The sequence below is a fragment of the Taudactylus pleione genome, unplaced genomic scaffold (genome assembly GCF_031769625.1).
Source record: "Taudactylus pleione unplaced genomic scaffold, aTauple2 ptg000377l, whole genome shotgun sequence".
Taxonomy (NCBI): domain Eukaryota; kingdom Metazoa; phylum Chordata; class Amphibia; order Anura; family Myobatrachidae; genus Taudactylus; species Taudactylus pleione.
In genome coordinates, this window is record NW_028284778.1 from 1,836,261 (window position 1) to 1,854,330 (window position 18,070).

Genomic DNA, 18,070 nt, shown 5'->3' on the forward strand with positions numbered 1-18,070 from the left:
ACCTCAGAAATCTCAAATCAGCAACTTATCTTTAGGGAATAACCTATTTTATTCAGTATCTATATCTCAAAAAATAATCAACTACAGTAATTTAGCAATGCTTCATCATGCAATGTCAACTTCCTAAAAATGTTTCCAACTTATCATAGATACAAACATTAACTTCCTAATTCAACATATACAAACTATTCTTCTGCATATCTGAAAAAAAATCAATTAAAAAAATAAATCCTCTATAGTATGATAGTTTCACAGACCTTCGAAATGTGCCAATAAATTAGAGGAAACTATATCTAATACAAAAAATAAGACCCTTAGTAATGAAAAATGTCAGCTCTTTTTCTTTTGCAAGCAACAATAATGTCAGCAAGCAGACATACAATAATCTACCATAGAAGTGCATAATTTTTATATCTAGGAATTTTAAGTTTGTAATTAACATCAACATTTTTTTTTTTTAAAAACCTTAGTTTTAAGAAACACTAACCCTGTATTGAGCTTTCGCAGTAATAAAATAAATTATAGCAAGAAAAATATATATTTTGCAGTTTGTACATTATTTAATTTTTAATACATTTTTAAATGTATTTCTTAAGTAAGCAAAGTAGAGGGTTACTATAGTCTACCATAGTGTAATCTTTAATGAATTACGGTACTAGGTAATTATATTTGTGAAGTGAAGATCATCTCTTTTTTCCTAGTTTCACTTTTAAATCTGGGAACTTTGTACATTTCTGATAACAAGCAAATAAATGGCAATAACACAATTTAATACATAACTGGTAATTTCATATTTTAACCTCTTGATTATTCTCTGCTAAATGCAAAAACAGGTTATTTACAGTTCATCAAATCATTGCCTGTGAATATAAGTAAGATGTCTTTATGAATCTGTTATCTAAACATTAAATATATTTCCTCTTCTCATTAGTTTTTTTACTTCTATTAAATTTTTCTTCTAAAGTATTTCAAAACCCAGCACTCTCATTATAGAGTTATACACTCCATGCACACAATTTGCACAAAAATTATCCAATCTTAGTATCAGGGTAAGGATGGAGAGATTAAGATTAGGATTATGTTAGGATTATAACATGGATCACAAAATATTAGGTAACATGTAACCCTTTATGTTCCTTAAGTGTATTTATTTTAATTACCCACATGAGCACCAACGATTGACCCTTGATGTGTAATGTCCAGCTGAAGGTTAATTATTTGTCTGAGAAGATGCTAGGTGAGAAAGAAACTGGCAAATTTATGTATAGTTTATTAGGACAACATACAGATAATGATAATATTATGGGGTGTTATTACATTCCAGACTTGACCTCACCAACATGAGGTATGCCTGGAGAGTGTCACCCCCCTTACCAAAATAATATTGTGTTGACAAGCAAGATCTTGGCTAATTTGTATTGACAAAGAAAGCCAAGGAAATATGGGGTGCAAGCTGACACCCAGATATGGATAAATACCATATCCCACATGCAAAATTTGTACAAATCTTGGGAGCCAATCAGACATTGGGAATTGATCCATCTTCTGCATCTCACCACAAGTAGATTAATGTGAGACTGTTATTTTTCCCTTTTTCTTTCTAAGAAAATTATTTGACTAAGTCTATCTTTGTACATCATTCTTTTTAATTGCTTTTGTGTATACTTTTAGCATTGTATTTTACTCATATTAAACTTCATTTAATAAGATTGGTCTCTGTAATTCTTATGAGATCCATTTTTTCCTTTGGATTCTGCTTATCCATGCTTCATACCTGTACTACAGGTTATTATTTGAGTAATGATAATTGGAATTGGGACTAATTACAAGATCATAAACATCCTACTTGCAGTCAGTTGCTCCTGATCCAACTTTAGTGAGAGAAATATTGGAGAGTGTAATAATTTCTGCAGCTATACCAGGTGGTTGTGTTTTGAGTAAGTCTGTGTTAGACCTACTGTGAGTGCTGATTGTCACAACTCCCAGATGGTTATGGATGCAACCCATATTTGGGGATTGGTGTGACCTATTTCTGAGGCGTGGAGTCTAATGTGCCAGCGGTGTTCACAAGGGACCCTCACAAGAGGGTATGGGCTTGGCTGCGTCCAACACACAGGTCGCGGCCCTCAGAATAGGTTCCCTTATACAGGTGCTGGGTAATTCTGGATGAAGCAGAGAGGACGTATAGCTTAGACAGCAGGCTGGGTCAGAAACAAATGGACTTAGACGGTACCAGGGAACAGGCGTAAACAGATCACAGGGAATAGCCGAGGTCAAAACCAGATATCAGATGCAGTACCAGGGGTCAGGCAAAATCAGGGTCACAAACGAAGCCAAGGTCAGGAACAGGTTAATGGAATATCACAGGAACACTGGAGTCTGGTAAATGAGCCTGATAGCAGTGGTGGTATTCTGCACAAAGGAGCCACAGGTTAGAACTGATCTCTAGGAAGCAACACTTTGTTCAGGCACCAGTGGGAGGTCTCACAGGGGATATGAGTCTGCTACAAGTACCTGATAGGCTGCTGAGGTCAGCTGAGGCAGGAGCACTCTCACTGGCAGAATGCTAACAGCTGACATAGTGCATGATGGTGATGTCACTGCATGGTTCCCGAACAAGGTAAGGCAGAAATCCTGACCTGCAGGAAATGGCAAAGTAAGTCACACAATTGTGCAGAGTGACACTGATCTTGACAAAGTTACAGACAGTGGTTAGAAATTTGAATATCTTGGTACTGGGTCTGTGACAGATTATGAACATCGTTTGGATGGTCTGAGCTGCACCACTGGTCACAGGATGCTATTCCAGGTGCAGCAGCTATGGAACAGAAATGGTGCCACCCTCTGAGGTGCCCACCTCCCTGGGTGATGGCATCTCTGATACACCCTCCCTATAGCCCTGGTGTGTAATCTCCATGTGGGCCACCTAATCTCTCATAGGTGGAGCAGGTGAATAGATTCTGGTACTGTGCCAGAGTCTATTGCATGTATGCCGGTCTCCAGGAACATGGCACTCACTCCATGTTCCTGTGATTTCTGTACTGTGAAGGTGCAAATCCTCAGGGAAATGGCCATAGCTCTATTATCCTAGTGATTTGTGCAGCACTAATATGGGACTCCAGAAAGGGAAGTATAAAATATATATGCAAATAATTTTTTTTCTGTGGTTCAGAGTAAACCCCTCCCTTTACAAGCACCTGTGAAATACCATTAAGTTGATATGAGCAATCACTTTTTTGTACAGGTATCTCCATTCCTCAGAAGCAGGGACACCCCATGTCACTTGCAACGATGCAAAGGAACATATACCACCAGAATTTACCAACTGTCCAATCCTAAATATCACCACACCCAACCAATTGTTGAAAACTCAGGGGAAATAGGGTGCTATGTCACAGGGAAGACCAAAGATGAAACAGAGACATGAGTGCTAAGTTAATTTTGGATAAGTAGGAAGACATGGAGCTAAATTTGCTGGGACATGCATTGCTTGCTCCTTAATCCATATCCAGAATTTATTGGCAGGGCCCCTAGTCTATTCAAGTTATCCATTGTGTACTCTAGTGTGACCCAATAGTATCCCTGTATGCTAGCAAGTTAGAGACCACCATGCTGTTTACTTCTGTTGAGAATATCACATTTAAAACTGTGCGTCTGCCGCCTCAGAGAAATTCCCTGATTAAGGTTTGAATATCCAGGAACCAATGAAGTGGAATCTGAATAGATAGGGCCTGGAGAATCTACAGTATCCTTGGAAGGGAGTTCATTATAAGTACAACCAAACCAAATGAACACAAATGAACATTCAAGACAGACAAGTCTGAAGCTCCCTCCATATCGTATTTAAGAGGGGAGTGAAGTTAGTTTAAAAACAATTAAGAGAAATCTTTAGGAATGGTAAAGAACAATGTATCTCAGGTGGGTAGGGTACCACGTGAACTAAAAATCCTAACCATGACTTTACACAATACTTGGGGGGCAGTAAGGTTGAGGACCACCAATTTGGTATAGTTTTTTTTAAAGATTGGATAGCACACCAAAAGTTCTGTAATCATCCATTAAATAAGGTGAGGAGACGACTGGATTAGTGACCATGGGCAATAGGTCCCTCATGCATTTTTCCCTTAAATGTAACTATTTCACTGCTCCTACACTGCAACAGCTAAACTGCTGGCTTTCAGAGGTGTCTAAGATGCCTATTTTTACAGTGTCTGATCTGCCGGCCATCACATGCAGTTGAGTCATTTTATTATGACTGTCGACATTACTGTAACTGTGCTTTTATTTTAACTGTTGACATTTTGACCCTACCAACATTTCAACCTGTCTATATAGTCATTTTCTACATTACTGTATGTCCCTGTTGGCATATTCACTGTCTACATATTGATTGTACACATATTGTACACGTCGACATTTTGGTTGTCTAAATCTGTACCTGTCCACATTACGGTGTCCATATTTTAATTGTCTAAATATTGACTGTCTAAGTTATATACTGCACTCCTTCTCCAGTGATACTGCTATTATTACTTTAATCGACAAAAAATAAACAAGTTTGATCCAAAAACTAGAACCAAAAAGTTCACACATTTAATTATTTACACCAATAACTGTCATTTACTGTATACCCAAAATGTATATATTAGCAAATTAATTACAAATATATGGTAAAGTCCTTCTGAACCTCAGAAATCTCAACTCAACAAATTAGCTTTAGGGAATAACCCATTTTATTCAGTATCTATATCTCAAAATTAATCAACTACAGTAATTTAGCAATGCTTCATCATGCAATGTCAACTTCCTAAAAATTTTCTAACATAACATAGATACGAACATTAACTTCCCTTACTCAACATATATGAACTATTCTTCTGCATATATGAAGAAAAATCAATTTAAAAAAGAAATCCTCTGTAGTATGACAGTTTCACAGACCTTCGAAATGTGCCAATCAAATTACAGGAAACTATATCTAATACAAAAAATAAGGCTCTCAATAATGAAAAATGTCAGCTCTTTTATCTTTTGCAAGCAACAATAATCTACCATCAGGAGTGCATAAATGCTATATCTAGGAATTTAAAGTTTGTAATTAACATCAACTTTTTAAAAAAAAAACAACCTTAGTTTTAAGAAACACTAACCCTGTATTGAGCTTTTGCAGTAAAAAAAATAACTTATAGCAGGAAAAATATATATGTTGCAGTTTGTAAATTATTTAATTTTTAATACATTTTTAAATGTATTTCTTAAGCAAGCAAAGTAGAAGGTTACTATAGTCTGCCATAGTGTAATCTTTAATGAATTACTAGGTAATTATATTTGTGAAGTGAAGATCATCTCTTTTTTCTTAGTTTCACTTTTAAACTTGGGAACTTTGTACATTTCTGATAACAAGCAAATAAATGGCAATAACACAACTTAATACATAACTAGTAATTTCATATTTTATCCTCTTGATGATTCTCTGCTAAAAGGCAAAAAAAGATGATTGACAGTTCATCAAATCATTGCCTGTGAATATAAGTAAGCTGTCATCATGAATATATTATCTAAACATTAAATATATATCCTGCTCTCATAAGTATTTTTACTTCTATAAATTTTTTCTTCTAAAGTATTTCAAAACCCAGCGCTCTCATTATAGACTTATACACTCCATGCACACAATATGCAGGATTTGCACAAAAAATATCCAATCTTAATATAAGGTTAAGGATGGAGAGATTAAGATTAGGATTATGTTATGATTATAACATGAACCACAAAATATTAGGTAACATGTAACCCTTTATGTTCCTTAAGTGTATTTATTTTATTTACCCACATGGGGACTTGCGATTGACCCTTGATGTGTAATGTCCATCTGAAGTGTTAACTATTTGTCTGAGAAGATGATAGGTGAGAAAGAAACTGGCAAATTTATGTATAGTCTATTAGGACAACATACAGATAATGATAATATTATGGGGTGTTATTACATTCCAGGCTTGATCTTCTCACCAACATGAGGTTGGCCTGGAGAGTGTCACCCCCCTACCAAAAGAATATTGTGTTGACTAGCAAGATCTTGGCTAGTTTGTATTGACACAGACAATGAAATGGGGGGTGCAACCTGACACCCAGATATGGATAAATACCATATCCCACATGCAGAATTTGTACAAATCTTGGGAGCCAATCTGACATTGGGAATTGATCCATCTTCTGCATCTCACCGCAAGTAGATCAATGTGAGACTGTTATTTTTCCCTTTTTCTTTCTCAGAAAATTATTTGACTAAGACTATCTTTGTATGTCATTCTTATTAATTGTTTTTGTATATACTTTTAGCATTGTATTTTACTCATATTAAACTTAATTTAATAAGATTGGTCTCTCTAATTCTTATGAGATCCATTTTTCCTTTGGATTCTGCTTATCTATGCTTCATACCTGTACTACAGGTTATTAATTGAGTAATGATAATTGGAATTGGGACTAATTACAAGATCAGAAACTCTCTCATAGGTGGAGCAGGTGAGTAGATTCTGGTACTGTGCCAGAGTCTATTGCATGTATGCCGGTCTTCGGGAACATGGCACTCACTCCATGTTCCTGGGATTTCTGTAATGTGAATGTGCAAATCCTCAGGGAAATTGCCATAGCTCTATAATCCTAGTGATTTGTGCAGCACTAATATGGGACTCCAGAAGGTAAGTATAAAATATATATGCAAATGTATGCAAATAATTTTATTTCCTGTAGATCAGAGTAAACCCCTCCCTTTACAGGCACCTGTGAAATACCATTAAGTTGATATGAGCAATAATTTTTTTGTATAGGTATCTCCATCCATTCCTTAGAAGCAGGAACACCCCTGGTCACTTGCAACGATGCAAAGGAACATATACTGTACCACCAGAATCTACCAACTGTCCAATCCTAAATATCACCGCACCCACCCAATTCTTGAAAACGCTGTCATCTAGACCAGGGGGAAATAAGGTGTCATGTCACAGGGAAAACCAAAGATGAAACAGAGACATGAGTGCTAAGTCAATTTTGGATACGTAGGAAGACATGGAGCTAAATTCGCTGGGACATGCATTGCTTGCTCCTCAATCCATATCCAGAGTTTATTGGCAGGGCCCCTAGTCCATTCAAGTTATCCATTGTGTACTCTAGTGTGACCCAATAGTATCCCTGTGCTAGGAAGTTAGAGACCACCATGCTGTTTACTTCTGTTGAGAATATCTTATTTAAAGCTATGCGTCTGCCACCTCAGAGAAGTTCCCTGATTAAAGTCTGAACATATAGGAAACAATGCAGTGGAATCTGAATAGATAGGGCCTGGAGAATATACAGTATCTTTGGAAGGGAGTTCATTATAAGTACAACCAAACCAAATGAACACAAATGAACATTCGAGACCGCCAAGTCTGAAGCTCCCTTCGTATTATATTTAAGAGGGGAGTGAAGTTAATTTGAAACAATTAAGATAAAACTTTAATAATTCAAACCCCCAGATATTTCAGGGGGATAAGGTACCATGTGAACTAAAAATCCTAATCACAGCCTTCCACAACACTTGGGGGGCAGTAAGGTTGATATGCGTTTATGATGCCGGTGGTCACTATGCCGACCGCCGTCATCTCCACTACAGAATCCCGGCGAGGGTTAATTAACCTACGCCGGGAGACTGGCACCCGGCATCCCGACCGAAGGGATGCCGGGCGCCGAGCACGGACAGCCGCAGGAGGGGAGGTTTAGGGTTCCGGGGGGGACTTAGGGTTAGGCACCCCCCCCCGGATATTAGTTTTAGGCTAGGGGGAGGGAGGGTTAGGGTTAGGCACCCCCGGGGGGAATTTAGGGTTAGGAACTCCCCCAGGGGACTTAGGTTTAGATGGCGGGGAACGGGGGTTTAGGATACGGCACTTAGAGGGGGGATTAGGGTTAGGCACAAGGGGGGGAGGTTAGGGTTAGGCACCCTATAGGAGGGTTAGGGGGTAGATTAGGTTAGGTAATACTTTTCAGACAATCGTGATTTCCTTCCACGTCGGGCTACACCTCTGCCATGCGGCCAGTGGTGTAACATACCAATGCCGTAAGGTTTAGGTCCACCAATTTGGTATAGTTTTATTTTTTAATTGGATAGTACACCAAAAGCTTTGTACGTATTCATTAAGTTAGGTAAGGAGACTACTGGATTGGTGACCATGGCCAATAGTTAAATGTAACTATTTCACTGCTCCTACACTGGAACAGCTAAACTTCTGGCTTTCAGAGGTGTCTAATGCTGGGTACACACTGCACAGATATATTTGCATATCGAGTAATCTGCTGATATATCTGTGGATGATGGTTGTTCATATACACTGAACAACCATCATCTCATCCATGCAGAATCAAGCCCTTTGTTCTTGGACTTTGGAACATTGTCTTATCTTTTTCAGGTACAATATTTTTATTGCCCGGTTTTCTTAAATTTAGGACAGTGTGATATTTGAAAACAGAAAATTTCTTTATTTGTAACTACAACAGAGAAAAGAAATGCAGACAGTATGAAACAAATTACAGGCACAAAAAAATCAAATCAATTAATATACATTTTAGATTTAACAATAAGTGGGCCCGATTCAGAGATGTACGATAACCCGATGTTAGCGCACATCTCTGATGTTGTAGTGTCAGCACATGTGCATAATGGGTCCTGCGATCAGACCCCCCCAAGCTGCAGAATGATTGACATACTGCAGTGTTATTTGAGATGGAGGGAGGGCATGGCTGGCCACCGTTCCTGGAAATGGGGACATGTCACCCCATTTTCTGGGAAGGATGGGCCAGGGTCTGCGTCAGTGACCAGGACCTGGCCTGGCTGAGTAAGCTTCAGCTTATGCAACCTGGCCAAATTTATTTCCTATTGTTAAACTCCTTTTATGAATTTCTTAAAAAAATATATAATTTGTTTCTATATTCTTTGCAAATGTAAAAGGTTAATATAATGTTCAGCTTGAGATACAATGCAGGTGTGGTTTACCATAGGCTTCTTCTGTGAATACTCACACGTGTAAAATCCAATTAATTATGGGAACCTTTAATATGAAACTGTGGTTGTACCTGTTACCATTCCCAATTCTCTGATGAAGCTGCTATGGTGGAGAAATGTGCTACTTACCTGTCTTCTGCAGCAATATCCTATTACTTTCACCTGCATGGTTCCCTTCTCTCACTGTGGTCAGCACTTCATCATTGGAGACATACCTGTTGCTGTCCCACAGGAAGCAGGAGCTACAGTTACACTCAGCCTCCTGGTGTAGTTACGTTCCACCTCCTGTTGCTAATCTGTAAGGAGCTGGAGTGGTGGACACAGCGGCTGTACTGTGCTGCTCCGTTCAATCAACCTCTACCACTCATGTGGCTGATGCTCTGCAGGACAATCCACAACACCACCGGAGAGACTACCATCCTCCTCTAGTGCAGTGGTAGTTGTAAGTGGACATTACAGTGCAGTTTTTTCTTTATTTACTGTCCACAGAATTACATTTACTGTATAATAATCAAGCAGGATCAAGTTTCCATTCACAGAAGTAAAGATTTAATTCCCACCGATGATCTGTCCTCTACACACTAATGACAACAGGTGACATTGTTTCTGTGGCTCGGTCTACTGTGATTTGCAGGTAGAGCATTGAAATGCAGTTACAGGCTTTTAGTCAATCTGGACACAGATTTTTATAGTATCGGACATTGGGCCTGATTCAGCAAGAAACGCAAATGTGCGCACGCACGCACACGGCCGCTGCATGTATATGCTAATCAGTGCATACGCACGGCAACCGCAGCACAAGATGTAGACACAGCAATACATAATGTCGCTCAGTTCCCTTTTACTCACAGCCTGAGTATTCCGCACGATAGCGGAAACATCGGTAACATCGCGAACCATTGGACCCATAGTGGTTGAACTGACCCTCCCGCAGACTTTGATTAATCTTCCACACGCAGTGAGAGCTCAGGCTGCGTAGGGTCACGCAATGGCTAATTTATGCACGCCTCTGCAACAGTGTTGAAACGCACCGGCACGCCTGCGTTCACACGACCACCCCTCGTCACCGGCCACAATCGGCACTTCTTGTCATCACTGTTAGAGGGGTCTGCGTGCACGCTGCGTCTGCTCTGAGTACCCTTTCCTGATCACACTCTTTGGTTCACGTACGCGCAGTATGGTGCTTGCGCAGTGCGAAAACATCGGCCGAGTGCGTGCGTGCGTGCGCACATTTGCATTCCTTGCTGAATCAGGCCCATTGTTGTTTTGTAACTCAATTGTTTTTCTTAGTATGGTTTATTGTTTGGCTTAATTTAAATGCAAATTGTTATTTATTATGTGAGCTAGGTATCAGCATTTCACAAAGGCCCATTATATGGAAATTGTTTGTAATAAATTTGTTTTATACATATTTTTTATCTATTATTGGTAACATCTGCCAGGTTATTGCGCTGCTATATCTTTTCTGTGTACTTTCTTCCTGCCCTGAAATGCCCCTTTCTTGTTAAAGAAGAACCAGCCAAGATCTGAACAAATCACTACATGTTCTGTATGCTAAAGCTTGCTACTTGCATCCATGAAAAGAGATATCTTGGCTTGTATTATCCCCATAGTGTGTAAGCTCATCGTAGTAATAACTCATTATTCTAGATTTTATTCACTCGGAAGCTACAGTATGCTTCTCCGTATATATACAGCGACACTATATACTGTTATATAGATGCACACATCCACTGATAGATGTCTGATGCTATAATGTAGGTAGATCTCCTCAACTGTTGTAATGTTAATAATGTTATAATTATGATATCATAAATAATATAGAATGCTGCTAAATATTGCATTTTTCCTCTATTAATATGGAGGAACCACCTATCATTTATTGCAGTTTAGGCTTAAATCACTATATCATAGCATATGGGAATTGAGGTACCTTATTGTATGTTAACAGCCGGTGTCACCTCGAAAACATTGTGAAAATATTACTGTAAATGAGCCTCTATCTATTCTACTGATAGATATAACATTCTCCCCCTGATAATGTGCTTATCACTAATTGTGCTCCTGCTACAGTGAGTTTCTCATTGGTGAAGCACAGATTATATTTATTATATTACTGCTCATCAGTGTCTATTCCGAGCACTATCTCATAACTGAGTTGCAAGATAAAATGTTGACCTTCTACAGTAGATGTACCAAAGGTCATTTATCATATATTGTATGTTGGTTGTTTTCTTTGTAGCATCAGACAGTGCAGAGGGAGCTGTAGTAGGAATTGGCTTTATTATGTCACCCCTGTATATACTTTCTATTAATCCTGTTTTTATCCTAAAAATAAATTATTCCATATTGTGTGATTGATAATTAATGTCTTCTTGATATTAACGTACAAGATAAATCAGTATAACACTCAGAATTGTTGTTGCTGTTCAATATTTGATACTTACTGTATTCCAGTTTTTTTTATTGGGATGCAGTCAGAAGCCGACGGTCGAAATGCTGACTGCTGGCTTCCCGACTGTCTAATCCTGGCAGTGGTCTAATGATAGACGCCTATCATTATCCCTACGCCGGGAGCCCAACGCCTGGCATACCAAACGAAGGTAAGCCGGGCGGCGGGTGCAGACAGCCACGGAGGGGAGGGTTAGGCTAGGGTAAGGGGTTATGGTTAGGCACCACCGAGGGAGGTTAGGGTTAGGCACCCCCCAAGAGACTGCGGGAACGGGGGGTTTAGGGACTTGGGGGGTTAGGCACTCCTAAGGGAAGGTGAGGGTTGGGGGGGGGGCAGGATTAGTATTACTTACCTAAATCCCCTGTTGGGATCTTCACTTCTGCCGGGGCTTCCGGTGTCGGGATTTGAACCGCCGGCCATGTGGCCGGTGCTAATACATACTGATTCCTTTTTTATTTTCTCCTATCAAAGATGTTACATACAGCAGACAGCATTTAATATGTGGTTCAAGTTTAGGACATTGGACACCCTGGGTTAGCATAACTAAACTGCTTCAGGACATGGGACACCCTGGGTTAGCATAACTAAACTGTTTCAGGACATGGGACACCCTGGGTTAGCATAACTAACTGCTTCAGGACATGGGACACCCTGGGTTAGCATAACTAAACTGCTTCAGGACATGGGACACCCTGGGTTAGCATAACTAAGCTGCTTCAGGACATGGGACACCCGGGGTTAGCATAAGTAAACTGCTTCAGGACATGGGACACCCTTGGTTAGTATAACTAACTGCTTCAGGACATGGGACACCCTGGGTTAGTATAACTAACTGCTTCAGAACATGGGACACCCTGGGTTAGCATAACTAAGCTGCTTCAGGACATGGGACACCCTGGGTTAGCATAACTAAACTACTTCAGGACATGGGACACCCTGGGTTAGCATAACTAAACTGCTTCAGGACATGGGACACCCTGGGTTAGCATAACTAAACTGCTTCAGGACATGGGACACCCTGGGTTAGCATAACTAAACTGCTTCAGGACATGGGACACCCTGGGTTAGCATAACTAAACTGCTTCAGGACATGGGACACCCTGGGTTAGCATAACTAAACTGCTTCAGGACATGGAACACCCTGGGTTAGCATAACTAAACTGCTTCAGGACATGGGACACCCTGGGTAGCATAACTAAACTGCTTCAGGACATGGGACACCCTGGGTTAGCATAACTATGCTGCTTCAGGACATGGGACACCCTGGGTTAGCATAACTAAGCTGCTTCAGGACATGGGACACCCTGGGTTAGCATAACTAAACTGCTTCAGGACATGGGACACCCTGGGTTAGCATAACTAAACTGCTTCAGGACATGGGACACACTGGGTTAGCATAACTAAACTGTTTCAGGACATGGGACACCCTGGGTTAGCATAACTAACTGCTTCAGGACATGGGACACCCTGGGTTAGCATAACTAAGCTGCTTCAGGACATGGGACACCCTGGGTTAGCATAACTAAGCTGCTTCAGGACATGGGACACCCTGGGTTAGCATAACTAAGCTGCTTCAGGACATCAGTAATATTGTTCAGAATATTACGTAAACCAATTGAACACTTAGGGGCAGATGTACTAAGCCTTGGAGAGAGATAAAGTGGAGAGAGAAACAGAACCAACCAATCAGCTAATAACTATCATATTTCAAACACAAACAGCCTGTAAAGTGACAGGAGCTGTATCTCTCTCCACTTTATCTCTCTCTTAAATCGCTACTTCTCATTAATGTAACACTTTATAACACTTAAACTGCTGTTTCTTATTAATGTAATGCTTTAGTATAGTGTTACTAATAGAACACTTCCCTGTATCTTCTCATTCCTTCCTAATGTAACACTATTCAGTGTCCTCAGTGTCTGGAGGATAGAGGGCGCTTCCATGATGCCTGCTCATTCCTTCCCTGATTGCCTGGCTCTGAGTGACTGACCTGGGACACAGCTCCAAGTGTTATTCCTGCCTGTTAGACAGCAGCTATTGCTTCTGCCAGTAGGTCCACAAGTGCCAAAGGGCAGGCATGCTGACACCTGTAGTTCCACTGTAAAAAACAATAGTTCTACTTTATTAACAACACTATTACCCCTGCACCCATCACTCCAGGGGTGCAGGAAAGAACCCCTGGGCTACATCCTAAGTCTGGGATGCTCGGGAGAGGGGTGACCCCCGGCTTGGGCTGACCGGGTTGGGGTGTTAATGCTTTGGCCGGGAAGACCCGGTGATAGGGTCCCCTGGCTGTGGCATTACACCACGACTGGGTCGAGTCCGGTGTTGGTTATAAAAATAGCAGGACCCCTACGCATTTATTTCCCCCGTATTTTTAGGAACCAGGACTGGCGGAGCAGCCCTGGGCTGGTTATGCTTTTAGGGGGGGGGCGGAGCCTATGTCTTTTTTTTTTACAGGAAAATCACAAGCAGCCTTCACATATCTCACTGATACAGTATGTGCAGCTGCTTGTTCAGGAGAGTTTTGCAGAGAGAAGACACTGCAAACTTGGGTGAGAAATCTCCTTCAAAACTAGCAAATTAGAGGAGAAATCTCGATCTGCTTCACCATCGGCCAACTCGCTCTCAGCTAAACTCATTTCTTAGTAAATTTGAGAGCTTAAAAGCCTAAAATCACCGGAGTTTCGGCAATGCAAATCCATTAAAAAATTAAAATAACTTGATCAAACTCGATTCTTAGTAAATTTACCCCTTAAAGTGTATTAATTAATTTATATGTTTCACATTGCATTTTTATTGTATATGTATGCCTAATTTGTTTGTGGATTATTGTATTAAATACTATAGGGCCTATGTATTAATCATACTAAAGATCAATATTGCAGGGGATATTTTCATTGTTAATGAAAATGTATTTTACCCTATGTACGGTACAATTCGGAACTCTCACGGACGGCGGTAACCACTGTCCCTGCGAGTTATATCCCCAGCATTTAGTGGAAGTCTTTCATGTTTGTGAAAGACTTCTCTGGGGGAAGCTGACACTGCACATGCTCACAGGAGCTGGCCTGGAGCTGCGGGGGAAGATATTGAAAGATCTCTCTCCTGCTCCTGGAGCCTCCATAAACATAGAGCAGGTTCAGTGGCATAACTAGGGTATTTGGAGCCCAGGGCAAGTATAAAACTGAAGCCCCCCCTCAAGTAGGTGTGGATGCTGAAAAAGTGGACATGGTCACAGGAAAATGAGGGCGTGTCAACATTACACACCACCATCTCTTCATTCTGGGAACATTCCTATCCATTCCATATGCACCTTAATGCCCCCAGTAGTAGTGACCCTCTTCCAATGCTCACTGTAGTAGTTATGCAGTACCCCCTGTAGTAATGCCCCTTATACAGTACCCCCAGTAGTGCACCCTTATACAGTGCCCATAGTAATGCACCCTTATACAGTGCCCACAGTAAGGCACCCTTATACAGTGCCCACAGTAAGGCACCCTTATGCAGTGACCCCAGTAATCCACCCTTATACAGTGCCCCAGAAGTGCCCCTTATGAAGTGCTTCCATTAGTCCCACTTATGCAGTACACCTTATACAGTGCCCCCCAGTAGTGCCACTTATACAGTGCCCCCAGTAGTGCCCCATATATAGTCCCCTCCTATGCAGTGCCCTCAGTAGTGCCACTTATATAATGCCTCCAGTAGTGGTCCCCCTTATGCAGTGCCTCTTAAATAGTGCCCCCAGTAGTAGTCCCTCTTATGCAGTGAAACCAGTAGTAGTCCTCCCAGTAGTGGCCCCTGCTATGCAGTGCCAGCACCCCTTAGATATAGTCTATAGGACAGAAACACAAAAAAAAAATCCCCGCTGCTACCTGAATCCCCGCTACTGCCCCGCCGCTGTCCAATCCTCTGTCCTCCTGGGCCAACCCGCTCTGCACTTTGGGAGAGACGTCGTGATGTCTTTCCCATCACCCACTGCGGGAACCGGAAGGTGGAGCTCATGAATAAGCTCCAGCCCAACTCCGGCCGTGTGTGTAGCAGCCAATGAGAGGCTATCTGACAGTTTCACCACCATATATATTCTATAAAGTACAAACCTTTTGGATTGTGCCTCAGCACTCGTATTTCTATCCCTTTGTTGACAGGAGTCAGACAGCTCAACCAGCCCACCCCTGAAATATAATATATAGTACATTGGACAGCTAATTTTAGTTCTTTTTGGTCTAATGAAAGTCAGGCTAATTATTGTGAGTGTCTAGGGGTTAAAACACATTATATTATCTAAAGAGATGCCCGCCGGACCATTTTTGATGATTTTGGTTCTAATTAATCAGCCAAAATGCTGTGACTGGTTTTATTTATTTTTTTTAAAAACTGACAAAAAGCATAAATCACATAATTTTAGACTTTTTTTGTTCCTAGAGTATTATTAATCTCAATAACATTAATTTTCACTCATTTCCAGTCAATACTGACCACTTCACAATATTGTTTTCATCCAGTTTAAGCCAAAAGGTTGCACCGAGCTAGCTGGCTGACTAAGCTAAGCCACAGCAGTGGGCAACACAAACATGTGACACATCAGGAAACAAATGTTTTCATTAAAAGAGGCCTAAAGTAGATGGATTATGTATGTAGTGGAAGGGATAGGAAGGGTTGATTTGTAGTAAATTTAAATTTCATTTTTTGATTCTGAAGTAAATTTATGAGAGGGGGGGAGCAGTGCCCCCCACAAAATCAACTTGGTGGTTCAGAATATTTTTTAAAATTAAAGGAGCATGCATGAGATGCTGTCAGTGACCATAAATATTTCTGGACATTTTCAGCATTCAGCAACCGCATGTTAAAGATTTCAGTAGCTGTGACAGTTCTACTTCCAACATAGCACATCAGGAAACAAATGTTTTATTAATCAAGAGGCTTGAGTGAGATGAAGTATGAAGGCAGGGAGAGGAATAAGTAATTTGTAGTAAATTTAATTTAAGTTTTGGATTCTGAAGCAAATTTATGAGTGAGGAGGGGAGACATTTACAAATAAATAATTCACATCAGTCCTTGCCCCAGTTGAGCTCTTTGGCGGATCCAAATCTTTTTTAAAAGGGGCATGCATTAAACGCATGTAGAAAATTTCAGCGGCTGTGGTAGTTCAACTTCCAACATAGCAAATCTAGGGAACAGAATGGTACTGCAGTGGCAGACAAGATGGCAGTTTAATAAATGATACAACCCCATAGAAAGAACCCAAGAATGTATTAATTAATCAAGAACTCGATCAGAGGCCCAAGGGAGATGGAGCATGTATGTATTTGAAGGCAGGGAAAGGAAGGGTTGATTCATAGTAAATTTTATTTCAGTTTTGGATTCGTTGCAATGTGCTGGGAGTGAAGTGACTGTGTCGCATTCCGGAACTTGATAAATCTGACAGCATTGCATCCCACATAGAAATATATGAGGGTTTGTGGTGCCAGCGGAAATGGAGAGACAGCAGTGGTGTCACAAGGAGGCTGCACCCGGGTGTCACCCACTGAGGAGTGACACCAAGGTGCAGGCTCCCTCTCAGTGACAGGAGCTGGGTGCAGCACTCTGTAGCATTAAGTGCAGCACTCGGCTCCTGTCACAGTGAGGGAGACGTCACTGCCCGCACCTCTGGCACACCCCACCACCCCATTGATAACCATCAGCCGGGGAATGGGTTCGGGCCATAAGACTACGCCCCCTTCCCCGAGGCCATGCCCCTTTTTGGCGGCGCGCCTGGCATCCCTCCATGCATCAGGTGTTACCGCGAGGAGGGACACCACTGAGCGACAGCAGCAGATATCAGAGATATCTGCTGCGATCCCTCCATAATACATTAGGGGGATTCTTAATATTTGAGGTATCCCCCAAAAACAGATGTTTTCAGGGAAAACACAGCAAATATTACATAATAAATGGGCCCATTTGTAACTGTAGAGTAATTGATTAATCTGGTAAATAATACACTGTGCCTCTGCCCTATTGCCTACTCGGCTAAGCTGAGGCTTACTCAGTCTGCTGACGCAGTCTCTGGTCTTGCCAATCCTAGAAAATGGGGCCAACATGCCCCCCATTTCTGGGAACACCGGCAACCCTTGCAACGCCCCTTAAATGCCTCCTCAATGATCGGGCTGCATGTGATTACTCACCCGCAGAATGGGTTCGGTGCAGGCGTAGATTCCTGATAAACGGAATCCATGTTCAGCACTGCACTTGCGCACACCGCTGAATCAGCCCCATAGCTCAATATGCCAAAAATATTCTTTCCATAAAATTATGGAAAGAATATTCTTCTGGTGCAGAGTGATATCTAGTGGACTTTGATGGTACAACAGAAGTCTATCATGTTACGTAACTCAGTTAATTAAAAGGTCAGTGTAGCATCAGTGATTTGTGGATTGGGACCAATATCAGAGCACGGGAGTGGATAAGGTGTAATGGTGCAAATAGAAAATGTCTGTGCATGCAGAGTACATACTATAGGCTTTTGCATGCTGCATACATCCTCCTCAGCTCTAATACCTCACTGCAGTCATTCCCCTCCCCCCTAATTGCTGGATTTTGGC